A 13,866-nucleotide genomic window follows, 5' to 3' on the forward strand; every position below is an offset into this window, starting at 1 on the left:
ACATTCCTCATCCCAATCCACTTTTTCGCATCCAGAAGGCGATCCGATGATGAGCCTTTTTTTTTTTTTTTCGCTATTTATTTGCATTTGCTGAAACTGCGTTTGCAGGAGCTTTGAAAGTAAAATTAGACGCTTAGCTCCACTCTCATGTCCTCGTGGCTGATACTGTCTCAGCGTATTGTTAAAAGTACGCCCAAGCATTTCATTTGGTAAAATGCTCCGCAAGCTGGGACAATTTTTTCCTACGCCCGCGCTAACGTGAGACATGTGGTTCGCTGCGTTTTTCCAACATATCTGCAGGAAATATGCAGAAGGTATCAGGGCCTCGGGGAATTGCTTCTTAATCTGGTCACGTTGTCTGTGTGTTCTGTTTCATGACCGCTGCCGTTTCGGTCAACCGGAGTTCGATTAAATGGCTTTCGTCCAAATGTTCCGCGACAGCTTTCGACCAAACGACGTTCGATCCCGGAATCCCTTACAAAAACGAAACAGTTTCTTCCGTAACTACTTACAAAACGAAAAAGACACACAGTACAATTATTTCAAATGATTTATTTCAGTGCAAAAAGTAGAGCAATCAGCAATATTTGTTTCCTTTTTACGTACTTCTCTACTTACAAAAACGAAATACACACACACACAGTACAATTATTTTCTTCGGTAACTACTTACAAAAAAGGAAAAAAGAAACAGCGCATAATTATTTCAAAGGATTTAGTTCAGTGTGAGGAGTAGAACAAGCAGCACCATTTTTTTCCCTTTTACATACTTGCGTAACTACTTACAAAAAAAAAGAGACACACAGTACAATTATTTTAAATGATTTATTTCAGTGCGAGGAGTAGAACAAAAGCAGCAACATTTCTTTCCTTTTCCATGAGCTGAGGCAATGTTCACGCATAAGAGCGGAGCCAGACGTCGAACAGGCCAAAAAATTTAGTAATGTAATAATGACACATTCATGAAGCATAATCGTCAAAACTACGCAGTACACTTGCATAACTACTTACAAAAAGAAAAAAAAAACGTGAAAAGAAACACACAGTACAATTTAACCTCTGTATGCAGTAAGGGGATAAGTCGCCTTATCCTCTTTTTACTATTTTTGTTGCAATGACATCTACATACCAGTATACACCTGCCAATGAAAACTTAGGACCTTATTGCGATTTGTTGGCCCACTACAGCATGGTAAAAAAACGGGAAATGCATGTGTGTCAATGGGACGGACAATCATATCAGGCCCCTTTTCTCATTTTGGGATTTTTCGACTTATCCCCTTATTGCGTACAGAGGTTCAATTATTTTAAATTATTTATTTCAGTGCGAGGAGTAGAACAAGCAGCAACATTTCTGTCCTTTTTACATACTTACGTAACTACTTACAAAAAGAAAAAAGAAACACACAGTACACTTATTTTAAATGCTTTATTTCCAGTGCGAGGAGTAGAACAAATATATCTTTCATTTTTCATGAGCTGAGACAATGTTTACGCAAAAGAGCGGAGCGAAGCGTCGAACTGGCCACAAATTTGGTAATGTAATGACATACCCATAAAGCATAATCGTCAAAACTACGCACTATGGTTTGCTATCGAAGCGTCATCGGAATTTAGGTTACCGGCCAGTCTCAAGGTCGAGGCTCAAAGTTATGGTGACCACACGTGCCCTTACAGAGCGCCAATGTTGCGCCATCTCTTACGCGAGAGCAGAGGCTTCAAGGTCGTAGCTGTACCGGAAGAAGGAGACGACAGCGGCTCACATACAGGTGGGTCAAGCTGCCGTAAAATCAGCGTCAAACAGCGGAGGCTGCCATCTTGTGGAACGCAGTTGCCAGACCCGGAAACCCGAAGTTCGCCAGTTACGGCGGCAAAAAACGCCGCTGTTGTCTCTTTGTCATATTTGCTTAAACAAACGAATTTCTTGAAAAATGATGCAGTAAACAGGTAAAAGTTAGTAATAACTAACCCATGTTGCCTTGGACATTCTTAGCGATTGTTGTAACGCTCGCATTGTAACGCATGCACAAGCTAGAATGATAGTTTCGGTTTCGTGGTTGCGGGTTTTGGCGTGCTACATATCTATCATATGCAGGCACATCTGGAACTACATGTTGAGCCAAAGTCTGTCTGAAATTTTTTTGATACACTTGCAAAGGAGGGGGAGGATGGAACGTTCAACACTCCGCATTACAATACTGCTAAGATTAAAACCTAATTGATAAATGCAGACGTCCAAAGACCACGAAATGTGACCACACTTCGATGGCATAATCCTGATGTGAAGCCTCCATGGACCAGAGAGAAGGCATAGCAAAAAAAGAAAAACAAGACATCTACCAAAACGTTACATATCATTGACATGATGCTTCCTCTTTTCCTCAATCGTGATTACTCAAGCGGCTCAGTTCTAAGGTACAGCAGTGACGAACTCTCACCCTCTTCCTGCACCAAAACGAGTAGTCTACAGTAAGCGTATATTGGTATGATGGTTGATCACAGTGGGAACAGCATACTTCTGATTATGGAAAGCAGTCTCAATATAGCTTATCCCTCCTTATTGGAGAAAATCTTCTTCACTGTGATGAGCATACATACAGGCAAAGCGCATATGTTGCTTTGCAACCACTTGTCATCTGTGCATTTTAGATTTTCGTATAGAGACAACGCTTTGGAAGTGCACAAGTGAGATATTTTACTGAAGGCACAGTGCGCGTGATTTCAAAGTTCCTCGGAACGACGTGCCAGTCAGGCACAGGTAACGAGCATGGTACATGACAGAGCTCATGCCAGATATGTTGTACATGTCCATACATAAACAAATTTTACTTCAAGGCAATAAGTAGTTACGTCCAGCACAGTAATGCCACTATGTGTGCACACATTTTGTGTACGCAATGACGGTGTTCCACATTTCACTTCTATCAAGTAGGAAGAGTTTGTGTGGAAAAAGCAACACGCATATGGGTGGGTGAATATGAATTTTGCAGATATTAGTAACGTGTGATACGAACCATTTACTTATCTTTTACAGCTGCACAGATTTCTTAATTGTATGAATGCCTCAACTCATGTGAAAGCGAAGCAAACAAATTTTGTTAAGAAATCTATAATCAGTGATCTACAACAAAGTAAACTTCATTTGTGCATATGATTTGTGAACGTAATCACTGTTTCACATCTTACGTCTAATATAGTTAAAAACGATAAAACCCCCTGCGCAGGAAAAGACGAGAACGGAACACAAAAACGATGAGGACACCGCACTGAACTGCCAACCAAAGAATTTTTATTTTGTGAAACGAAGCCTTAAATACATGAGACCACCTCTCCCCCTCATGTTGGACTTCCTGTTTACACCACAAAGATAAATACAGGGGTTACTGACGCAGTTACTACCTGCTTTTTTTTATCTCATGCACCTCTCAAAAGAGAAGGCTACTTTGTTTTTTAAACCTGAACAAATTTTTGTTTTTTGGAATTCTGCTTGACATCCCACACATAATGTAAAAACCCAGAGACTAGGGAACACGAACGGACAGACACAAACACGATGTCTTTTCACACAAGTCACACACGTCAAACATGAAGTCAAGTCAAACGAACACAAGTCAAACACGAAGTCACGTTTGTATCTGTCCCTTCGTGTTCTCTAGTCTCGGGGTTTTTACATTATGCATCACCTTCACCAGCTCGCTTGCTTCCTAGCCATTTTTTCATTGTCACATCCACATGTCAATAAGTGGTCCCCCAATGCACCGTATCTATTAGAGGTATTAGTTGAATGTTCTTTTAAACGAGTGTTCATGCACCTTTCAATTAAAAAGAACTGAAAAAAACCCAGTGCTTTATCAACCAGCCAAAACACTCGCTCTGTTTATGCACCTTGATGATTCCCCCGATATATACCTTATCACACTTTCGTGGTATAGAGTAAACTATATGAATATGGCATTCTGCAACTTTCTTCCCGTGATCACCAACCAGGCCAAGTTTTAACCGTTTTTCATGTTATATCTAGTCAATCAGGCTTTCTGTTAATTCATGTGAATCACCAATCAATCTCTTTTCATGTTACGCCAATATGCTTGCATATGTGGAGAACTGAAAGGTATATGCTACGTGTGAATAGGAATGTCATCAGACTGGATGGTGGGAAAGGTCTTTTACGATACAGCTAAACACACACCGTCACACACACCCTTTCTTTGAGTGTGGAAGGGGATGACGTGAACGATACGGTTGCAAAAAGAGGTGCATGAAAGCGGTTCCACTTCCAAACCAGACTTTTAAGAGAAAAGTTACATGGTGGTTAAAATTGCTTCATGGAGTACTTGCGAGGAATACGAAGTGGTTATGCAACTTGCTTTATCAAATACAACCGATTACCTAATATATATTTGCGAATAAATCCAGTCTATCATTATCAAAGACTGTGTGTTATTATTCCACAACTCAGTCGCAAAAATATTTGTAGTTACGAATAGCGTTTGAAACAATTTTCATTGGCAAATCTTCGCAACATAGCTTTCAGGGTCGTTGCAGAAGAAAATTGTTTCACAAAGCACTTGTGACAGAAAACATTCTTCACTTGCGAAAGCGAAAACGAAGCCGCCTACTTCAAGTACTGCCGTTCATTGGCAATCACAAAACATAATCTGCGCACTAACGAAGAAGTGTTTTGCCAACATACGCAGGACGACGGGCATGAATGTACAAATGTAGTCACTTCTTCGCACAATGTCGTCGTAGAGAGATGCGTCGTAGAGTTACGCTGGGCACCTTCTTCATCTACATCATCCAAAGCAGCCTCAGCTGGCTGGCGAGCATCACAATATTTAACGAACATCACAGTCCGCAGACACAACTGCACAGAACGCACAGGATCGTACGTCAGCAGTGATTGGAAATACCGTGAACACATCCACACATCCATTGAGGAGCGACGGCAGCCATAACTCACGCTGGATTGGATACGGATTGAAGTGGCTATTTTGAGAAATAGCATGCTCGGTGCACATTGTTTGCAGATAATTTCTACTTCGGTACAAATCTAGGTGGCAGATTTTGCGATGTTGGCAACAACCGTCCCACAAGATGGCGATCCCCGTTGTTTTACGCGGGGAATAGGCCGAAATACATGGCAAGATGGCGACTTTGACCCACCTGCTCACATATCCCGAGCCGAGCGCTACCGATGCGCCATCTATTAGGCAAGAGCAGAGGCCGCAGCGCTCCGCCTCCCGAGTCCTCCTATTGGCGCGCCATTTGGGGGCAGAGCCTCCCTCGCTTTTGGTCAGCAGAGTCAAGGATAGTCGAGTTATGTTGTCACTGACTATAGGAGGCTTGCACGTGACGTCACTAGCAGACGACAGAGCACCCGGCGCCATATTGTTGTTCCACGTGTGCCTTGTGTTACGTGCGCTGCCGGACTCTACGTACATCGTGTCTCTGTGAACGCGGCCTGTGTTTACACAGGTATACTGTATGGCGCCCCCGAAGGTTATTCAGCCTCGTGCATATTCTTCGACACTCACGGGAGATGATTTGTGGCGGTACCAGTATAAAGTGAACGTTTGTGGAGTCGATCCCTTCATGCTTGAAGAAGGAGAGTGTCAAAAGGGCTCCGACGTCTGGCCTGATATTACTATCATGGATATTCATGATTATTTGGTGAGCAAGACTAGCTACCTTACTCGGAAGCAACTGAAGGCACACAAATCCCTCGATGCTTATAATTACGTAACGAGTGGATGGGTAAAAGAACCGCTGGTGAAGCATGTGCAGAACGGCGTTGTGATCATGGCGAAGGTGAGTCCTGCCCAACGGTTTATTGTTTCACTGGCTAATTTACGTTCACTGTGCATATTTACTTATGATTTCCTGTCCATTAATTCGACCGGAGTAAGTAAACGTCATGTGAAGTGTAACCTCGCAATTTTCATGTTTCAGGTGAACCACTCACAAACACTCTCATCACCACCTTTGACGGCGTGGGTGTATTCAAGGAAAGATGGCGAAATCGTCTTTGGCCATTGTACCTGCATGGCAGGAAGGGGAGAAGTGTGTTCCCATACTGCAGCCATCCTGTTTTACATTGAAATTGGGATAAACATGCTAAAGAACACATCATGCACGGATGGGAGCAACTCTTGGTTGCCTGCACATACACGGAAGATTGTGCCAGCACCCATTGCGGAGATGGATTTCTCCTCTCCGCAGAGCCGAAAACGCAAGCTGGATGGGTCGTTGCCAGATCCGGACAAGTTCCGACAAGGAGGGCAAGTTCCCAAGCCAACGGAAGAGGAATGGAATATGCTCTTCGACAAACTAATTAGTGCAGGACTACGACCTGTGTGTGCCGGTACACTTCCCCGCTACAGTGACCTTTATGTGCCGTCAGTAGTCAGAAGTAATGCTGCAGTGTTGACTGAATTACATGACCCTCAAGCCATGAACATTGATTGGGACACCCTGTTAAAAAATTGCAGTGACTTGGCAGATAGGCTACACATTGACGATGCAGCAGTGGCAGCTGTTGAAAAGGCCACGAGAAAGCAAGCTCAAGCACCACAGTGGTACATGTACCGCACAGGGAGAGTAACCGCTTCAAACTTGAAATCCGTTTGCCGCACAAGTATCACAAATCCATCTCGTAGCCTTATTCGAAAAATATGCTACCCCAAGGACTCACAGTTCTCAAGTAAAGAAGTCCGGTATGGCAGAAAGAACGAGGCAAATGCACTGACTAGATACAAAGCAGTTGCATCTGAGGTACATATCAATGTGAGATTTAAGGAGACAGGGCTCTTACTTTCGAAGTCCCACCCATTTTTTGGAGCAACAGCCGATTTGGTTGTCGAATGTGACTGCTGTGGGCTTGGCACAGTTGAGGTCAAGTGCCCCTACACCGTGAGAGATTCTACCTTACGTGACTTGCTTACCAGGACACCGCCAAGTGTGTATGAACATGAGGGTGAACTGCTACTTGTGCCCGACCATGCGTATTACTTTCAGGTCCAGGGTCAGATCTTTGTGCATGGAGCTAAATATGGGGACTTTGTCCTTTGGAATGCTAGGGAGATCAGTATTCAGCGGATACTGCCTTCTGCTACATTCATCTCCCAGGCATTGGAGGAAGCTAAAACGTTCTTTCATCATGCACTGCTGCCAGAGCTAGTAGCAAAATGGTTCACTCGTGAAAATGAAAACTTGCCACCGCCTTCAAGCGACAGTGTCATTTCAAGTGTCTCACACCCACATATGACGTGAAAATGTGGCTGTTCTGTTGATGGTAGAAGTATAGAATGTTCAATGTTTGCAATAAAAGGCACTATACTGTTTATTGGTACGACATACCATATGATATGAGAATGTTACACACAATGATATGAGAATGCATGCTCACAAAATATTAATGTATTAATGTTAATTCACCATACAAAAGTATAACACTAATAAGCTCTATCTGAGGGCTGCAATACGAACCGTGCTCACTCGCTAGGGACAACTGAGTTGCACAGGTTTACGAGGGCACAACATACTGTTGCGATTTTATCTATTTGTGGAGTTGCCCTGCCATTGTTTGTAGACAGTGCTTCCACTGAGACAGGGCCCCTCAATATTGTAAACTTATTACGAACCATTCCAATTACTCTTTCAACATGAATTCTCACATTTGCCAACTGGCGGGTCGCTTCTACTTCAGCGCAGCTGAGCTGCTGTTTGCCCCTGGTGAAAGCTGGAACGTTCAGCTTTGCACAGCACATGCCGACACTTTCGGCAATCAGGAAGCCTCTGTCGGCCAGGACAACGTCATCCTTCTCAAGCTTCGACAATAGTCCACTGTGCTCTGTTATGGTCTTGTCGCTGGTACGACCACCATAGGACTGTGATAGGAAGATGACACTACCTAGTGGACAAATAGCAATGAGAAATTTTGCAGTATTGTGATTCTTGTACTGGGACCAGGTCCCAGCCCTTACATCTAAGGAACTCGGTCGGTCCGGGAAGACTTCAAAACAGTCAAGAATGGCTCGGACCTCACATCCGAAGTTCTCTCTGAACGCCATTGGCATGGTTTTCATGTTCTGTTCCTTGCTTGGCCACCTGATTAGAGGGCTTAGCCTGTCACACAGGACGTTTAACCATTTTTCCACAATTCGTGACGCAGTAGACAGGGATACTCCAAACCGATATCCAAGGTCCTGGAGAGGAAGGTTAAGCCTCAACCGCATGAGGCACATCACCAACTCCTCAAATTTTGACAGCACATTTAGTTCTTTGTGTGGCACATGTGCCTCGACAATCTGAAAGACAGCTGCCAAAGTTTTAAAACTAGGCAGCCCGGTGTAGAAGAGAACTCTCGCATCATCCCCTTCCAGACTGGTGAACGAAAATTTGTGTTTTGAAAGGGCGCTCCTGCACTTGTACAATTCTGCATTCAACCTGCGGATCTCAGCCTGCAGGTCATCATGGGTAACAGTGCCTAAGAAAGAAAAAGAAAAAAGGAGCAGGTTTATGTGCAAATTCCATATCCTGCAAAACATGGCATATGTGAATCAAAATATATTCCTGTGATGCATAACTAAAACATAGTGAAGTTAATTTTTCATCAAGTGTTATCCAGTCGCTTCTCTAACGCCTATGTTCAGGTGTTAGCGAAGGCAGGAAAGACAGTTGGACGATGGACACACAGCACAAGTGTTCTGTCATCCGGGTTTCGTTCCACACTTCTGACATGACGACCAGGGCTCGTCCATCCCTTACCTTGGCCCGGTTTCACCAATGCCGATTAACACTTGAACCGAGATCAACGGTTCCTTAACTTGAATTTAATGCTTAGCTCTGCTTCTGTACAGAGAGTTATTGTTACTGAAACATTCATCGCGTCACCAACTAACGTTTGTAAAAAAGAATTGAGCGTTAACTTCAAGTTTTAGCAACGCTTGATCTCGGTCCATCGTTCACCAGCGTTGGTGAAACCGGGCCTTATGACCTCACCCATACCTGCGGGAACTTCAACAACTGCAGGTACATCGAGTGAATCAGACGTTGGTGTCCTTGGTTCCATTTGCATGTCACGTCCCATCTGTGCGTCACTGCTGCCTTCTTCAGCAGAGAAAGTTGGTTACGTGATGCCGACAGCATGAATTACTTGCAAATTTTGATATTGTAAAAAGTATCTTACCTAGTGATTCAGCATTATCAGCATGTTGAATTGTTTCCTGGCCCCCTGAATGGCAAGCAGCTAATGTTAAAAAACTTGGAGAAGCAAAGTTTCTCCATGGAACAATCTGACATATCACACCACTGTGGAACTCCAATCCCAACAGATCAATTTGAAGTACCTGGTTGTTCCTGTGACAGCTGCTCAGATGGATGTAGCAGTACGTCACATACGCTGGCACCTTAAAAGAAGCATTGGAATAATAAACACACCTGCAACCTTGAAGCGGTTTCTACCGGGCCCAGTTTGGCATGGAATGCGATCTTCTAACAGACGGCGTTCGCCTGGGACAAGCATGAACATACTCTGACTAGCCTTCTTTCGGGTGCATAGACGACTATAACGCGCTCCATGTTTTTCAGATGTCGACGAGCCGTATCCGAGGTGCAGACTTGGAGCCCAATCGGGATTGCAGTCATCAAACAATTGTGCAGGAGAGCCACTGCACAAAAAAGAAACACGCGTTACGTAGTGCTGCGTTATGTTCTATTACATCCCACAAAAGAATATTCGCTCACCTGATAAAATGTCGAGAACACACTTTGTATTTGTCGAGATTTTCACTATCCAGGTCTTTTCTCCGCATCCTGGAGACCCACAACGCTCTTCGCTTAGTTGAAAGCTCCCGCGTCTTCTCACACTCCCTATGCCTTACTGTCGGTATTTTGAAAAACCGTAGGTCCTTCACGTTTCGCTCAAGTTTCTGCTGTTTTGTGTGGGACCGGGTGGAACACCCAAATATTGCACAGAACACCATAGCTATTCCCGACCACGCAATTCCACCGCACCCACACAACGGAGGCAGTACAACAATATGGCGCACCGGCTCCAACCTTCCCAGGAGTCTCCGCGCGCGTGACGCACGTGAAAGCTCCCTATAGAAAACTTAGTTTCTCTGTTTCTCTCTTTCTCATTTTTTTTTTTACCCTGATTCGTCTACTGTGAGCCAATGGCGATCTGGGCACCATGAAAAGTAGATACTGTACTAATGAAAGATGTACTCATTATTTTACTAACATTTTCTTATTTCTGCTTGCGTTCAACAACGCGCGTACGCGCTTGCGTTGTCATAAACTCATCATGCATAACTCAAATAAATCGCTTGATGTCAAAGGATGTTGACTTAATGTGTTCGTAGAAAGCTTGTATCCAGAATGTTGGAACAAATTATTTTCTGCAATGCATTGAACCGTTATGAATCCGAATAAACTGTTCGGAACCAGTTCGGACCGTCATTTCTGCGCTCCGGAACTGAACCGAAACCGGACACATGATTTTTTCGGTCCGACACCATGACCCCCACCGATAAGATGCTGGCATCCTAGGCAGTGTTCAATCCCGTATCCTTGGGATCCGTAGGCCGAGAGTCACTATTCGCCTGTTCCTTTTTGCTCGCCATGCCAGCTGTCTGCAGGTTGTTTGCTCTAACGTGTTCAGAAATTTTATTTAAAGCGAGCGATAAAAGAGAAACTTGCGCTACTTTTCAGCTACTTGACTAGGAAACGGGTGCTACTAATGAAGCAGTACCTGTTTCTTACTCAAGTAGCAGAAAAGTACCACTTGCTTTTCTTTTATCGCTCGCTTTAAATATAATTTCTGGACACGTTAGAGCAAACACCCTGTATGTATGCGGTCGGTAAAATACGATAATGAAAACGATCATCAACGGTGAAACAGCAGACCAGCTTTAGCTGTTAAAAGCGATATCGAGCGAACTGTAGCTTTCGGCAGCAGAGAAAGATTGACGGCGTTGTGCTTGCAATAGACCTCTACCGAAGAAACGTCACCGTGACGTAATGATGACGTTGGTAGACATAGCGAAACCGAAACAGCGCGGAAGGAGAACACCGTGGTTTCACAAAGCCGTATTCATTGACGAAGGTCGCGGGTGGCTTCTCTGTATTAGTGGTACAGTCACGTTTTTAGTCACTTTCGTGCCTTGATTCGCGTTCCCAGCACACCGGGGAAATAAAAGAAGGCTTCATCCCAAGCGTTGCGAAAGTCAATGTCGTAATCTTGTGCGGAATGGGGTTTGTTATTACCACTTAGTTCGCGCTTGCTTTGTATAGAGACACCACGTGCACTCCTAGAGAAACTCCTGCCCTCAGGCTCCCGAAGATGGAAGAGACTGGTAGCCATATTTAGAAAGGCTCCCCAAAACATAGGGCAACCGGTAGAATGGAGCAGAACAAAGCTATACAACTAATAATATGTAAGGAATTATCTACATTAAAATCTTACAGTATGAGAAGTCACATTTAAACGTGGCTTTCGTGTGACACCGGCCTCGGTGGCTCAATCGGTAGCGTGTTCGCCTTCTGATCCCGGGATTGCGGGCTCGACCCCGGCCGAGGACACCAGCAACTTGGTGGCAGGGTACAAGATGCATAGACACGCCGTCTTCCGCAAGGGATGTTAAATACGGGGTGCCGTGTGGTGAGCTTTCATCGCACGCTAAAGAACCCACAGGTGGGCAAACCACAGGCCAACCGCTGTGGCATCGCTCATGATCTCAGTTGTCTGGCGACGTAAACTCCCAATTATTAGTATTATTTCTTGTGACTTATCGATTTTTTGCTGTGGTAGTTCGTCCACCAAGTTGTCGGCGCTGTTGTACCATCTGACGTCATTTGTTTGTAAACAGGGAGAGGTCTATTGGATAGCGTAACTCTATTCATACAGACGTCACGAGGAGAACGCGTGATATCAATATATGCATTGCACGATAAATTCGCAACTAAAAGCGCTAAAATCGGAACAAGAACGAAACACGGAAGTTGCATGCTGAGCACTCTGGCCCAAATGCCGGGGCCTGAACACCATAGTATAATGTTGTTCAGGCGTCTATTGAAACCGATTCTTTATAGGCATGTGCGCGTGTGGCATCACTTACTCACAACTCGAGATCGAATGTCAGGCAAGGATCTGCTCGCAGACGAATACATATTTGCGTCACGTATCCCGTGCACAAATAAAAGAACCTAAATAGAACAAATATTATCCCACTTGACAGCTGGCACGTTCACGCTCACGTTCACGCTCACGTTCATGCTCACGGTCATGCTCACGTTCATGCTCACGTTCATGCTTCGCCAACCAGTAATAAAGTGAGACATAAGAGACAGACGTATTGCAAGGCTTGCAGACTTAAAAGAGCATGGAAAGACTCGAGAACAAATACGTCGGGAGAACTAGAAATTATGATTACGAGCCCTGGAACCACATTCGCACAAAAACTGCGAGTGTAACGGTTAATCCTGGAGCACACGAGAGCTTTCGATCTCACGGGTCAGAAAACCTCCTCCCCACAGCTGCCAGTCTGCAACGTCATGTGCCTTCCCAATACTGAGTCAGCGCGCCTTTTTTCGTTCCTTTTTTTTTTTTTTTTTTTTGCAGAACGACGCCCTTCCCGCATCTCGATCGGTCGATCTCGCTAGCAGATTATTCTCCATGGACAATGAAGAGTCCTCTGCCAACCTGACGTCACGAGACGCGAGGAGCTGCTGGTAGAGGTCGTCGCCGTTGCGCGCGCTCTTGCAAAAGCGATTTTCTCAGTAAATTCACGCACTTCCCAAATCAAATATTTTGCGTGACGGTTCCTGAAGGTGGTATGCTCATATGACGCAGTAAAAAGATACGTTCCAAGTGCTTTCCATGCTCCTTTAAAGTGGGACTCCGCTACATAATAACCACAAAGGTAGTAGTATACCTGTAATCTTTGGGATGTCAGGAACATGCGTACAAAATATCTCGGTCGAAAACTCCGCAGATATTACTCAAACGAATTATTGCGAAGAGAGCGCGTTGAAATGATGATAGCAGTGTATTGCAACACACAGCTACTATCATCCTGCATCCGGCAAGGGAGAAAGAATGCAGGCTTGGTAGCAGACGACAATGCTGGGTGACGTCAGAGAATCCTCCTCCGGACGAACAGCCGTAGTACGGAGCTCTGTTGTCTGCTCTTCGCATTTCGGTTTCGGTTTGCTATTGTCATCATTTACGATTTACACGCACAAAATGAATGCAAATGTTGTATTCGCGGTATTGAGGGGGTGGTTCGTGTTCGGTATGATGCTCAGCTATTTCTTTTTTCGAATCCTTGCGAAGTCTCCCTTTAAGAGGGCATACCAGCTCTCCGTCCCAATGTATTTCCTATGGAATATATTTCATGCTTTTTCTCGGTAACCACCACGCAGATCTTAATGCGGGTGGTTTCACTATAAAGAGGAAGACCAGATGAATCATATAACGTTACTACATTTCTGATACATGTCGTATGTATTTTACGGCGACGTCACGAATGTGAAAAAAATACACAATTTTTCTCCTCCCTCTTTGAACAGGTTTTTATTAAACTTCTATAGCTATTTCGAAAAAAAAAACTTTGCATTTACATTCTCTCGAAATATTTCAGGAATCGATAAACATCAAATTTATATGTCTACCGCATTTCGTTTTTATAAAAAAAAAGCATGAAATGTGAGTACTCATACGACCGACGGAAAGCATGTCACTCTGTGGCGCCATCTGGTGACGCAAAGAAGAAACCGCGCTGACCGTATCCATCCGCCGACCAAGCAGTGTGCACGCGCATCACAGTTCTAGCTCGTATGGGGTGTGGATGGCATGCTGGGT

The 13,866-nt window shown here is 44.3% G+C and overlaps 1 protein-coding gene across 1 annotated transcript in view; it reads right to left on the bottom strand.

Moving 5' to 3' along the window:
• LOC135383462 (CRISP/Allergen/PR-1-like) overlaps positions 1-13,866 on the bottom strand; it is a 71,334-nt gene that overhangs the window by 24,969 nt on the left and 32,499 nt on the right. The gene's annotated exons all lie outside the window — the stretch shown is intronic.

The sequence above is a fragment of the Ornithodoros turicata genome, chromosome 2 (assembly GCF_037126465.1).
Source record: "Ornithodoros turicata isolate Travis chromosome 2, ASM3712646v1, whole genome shotgun sequence".
In the NCBI taxonomy this organism is placed as follows: domain Eukaryota; kingdom Metazoa; phylum Arthropoda; class Arachnida; order Ixodida; family Argasidae; genus Ornithodoros; species Ornithodoros turicata.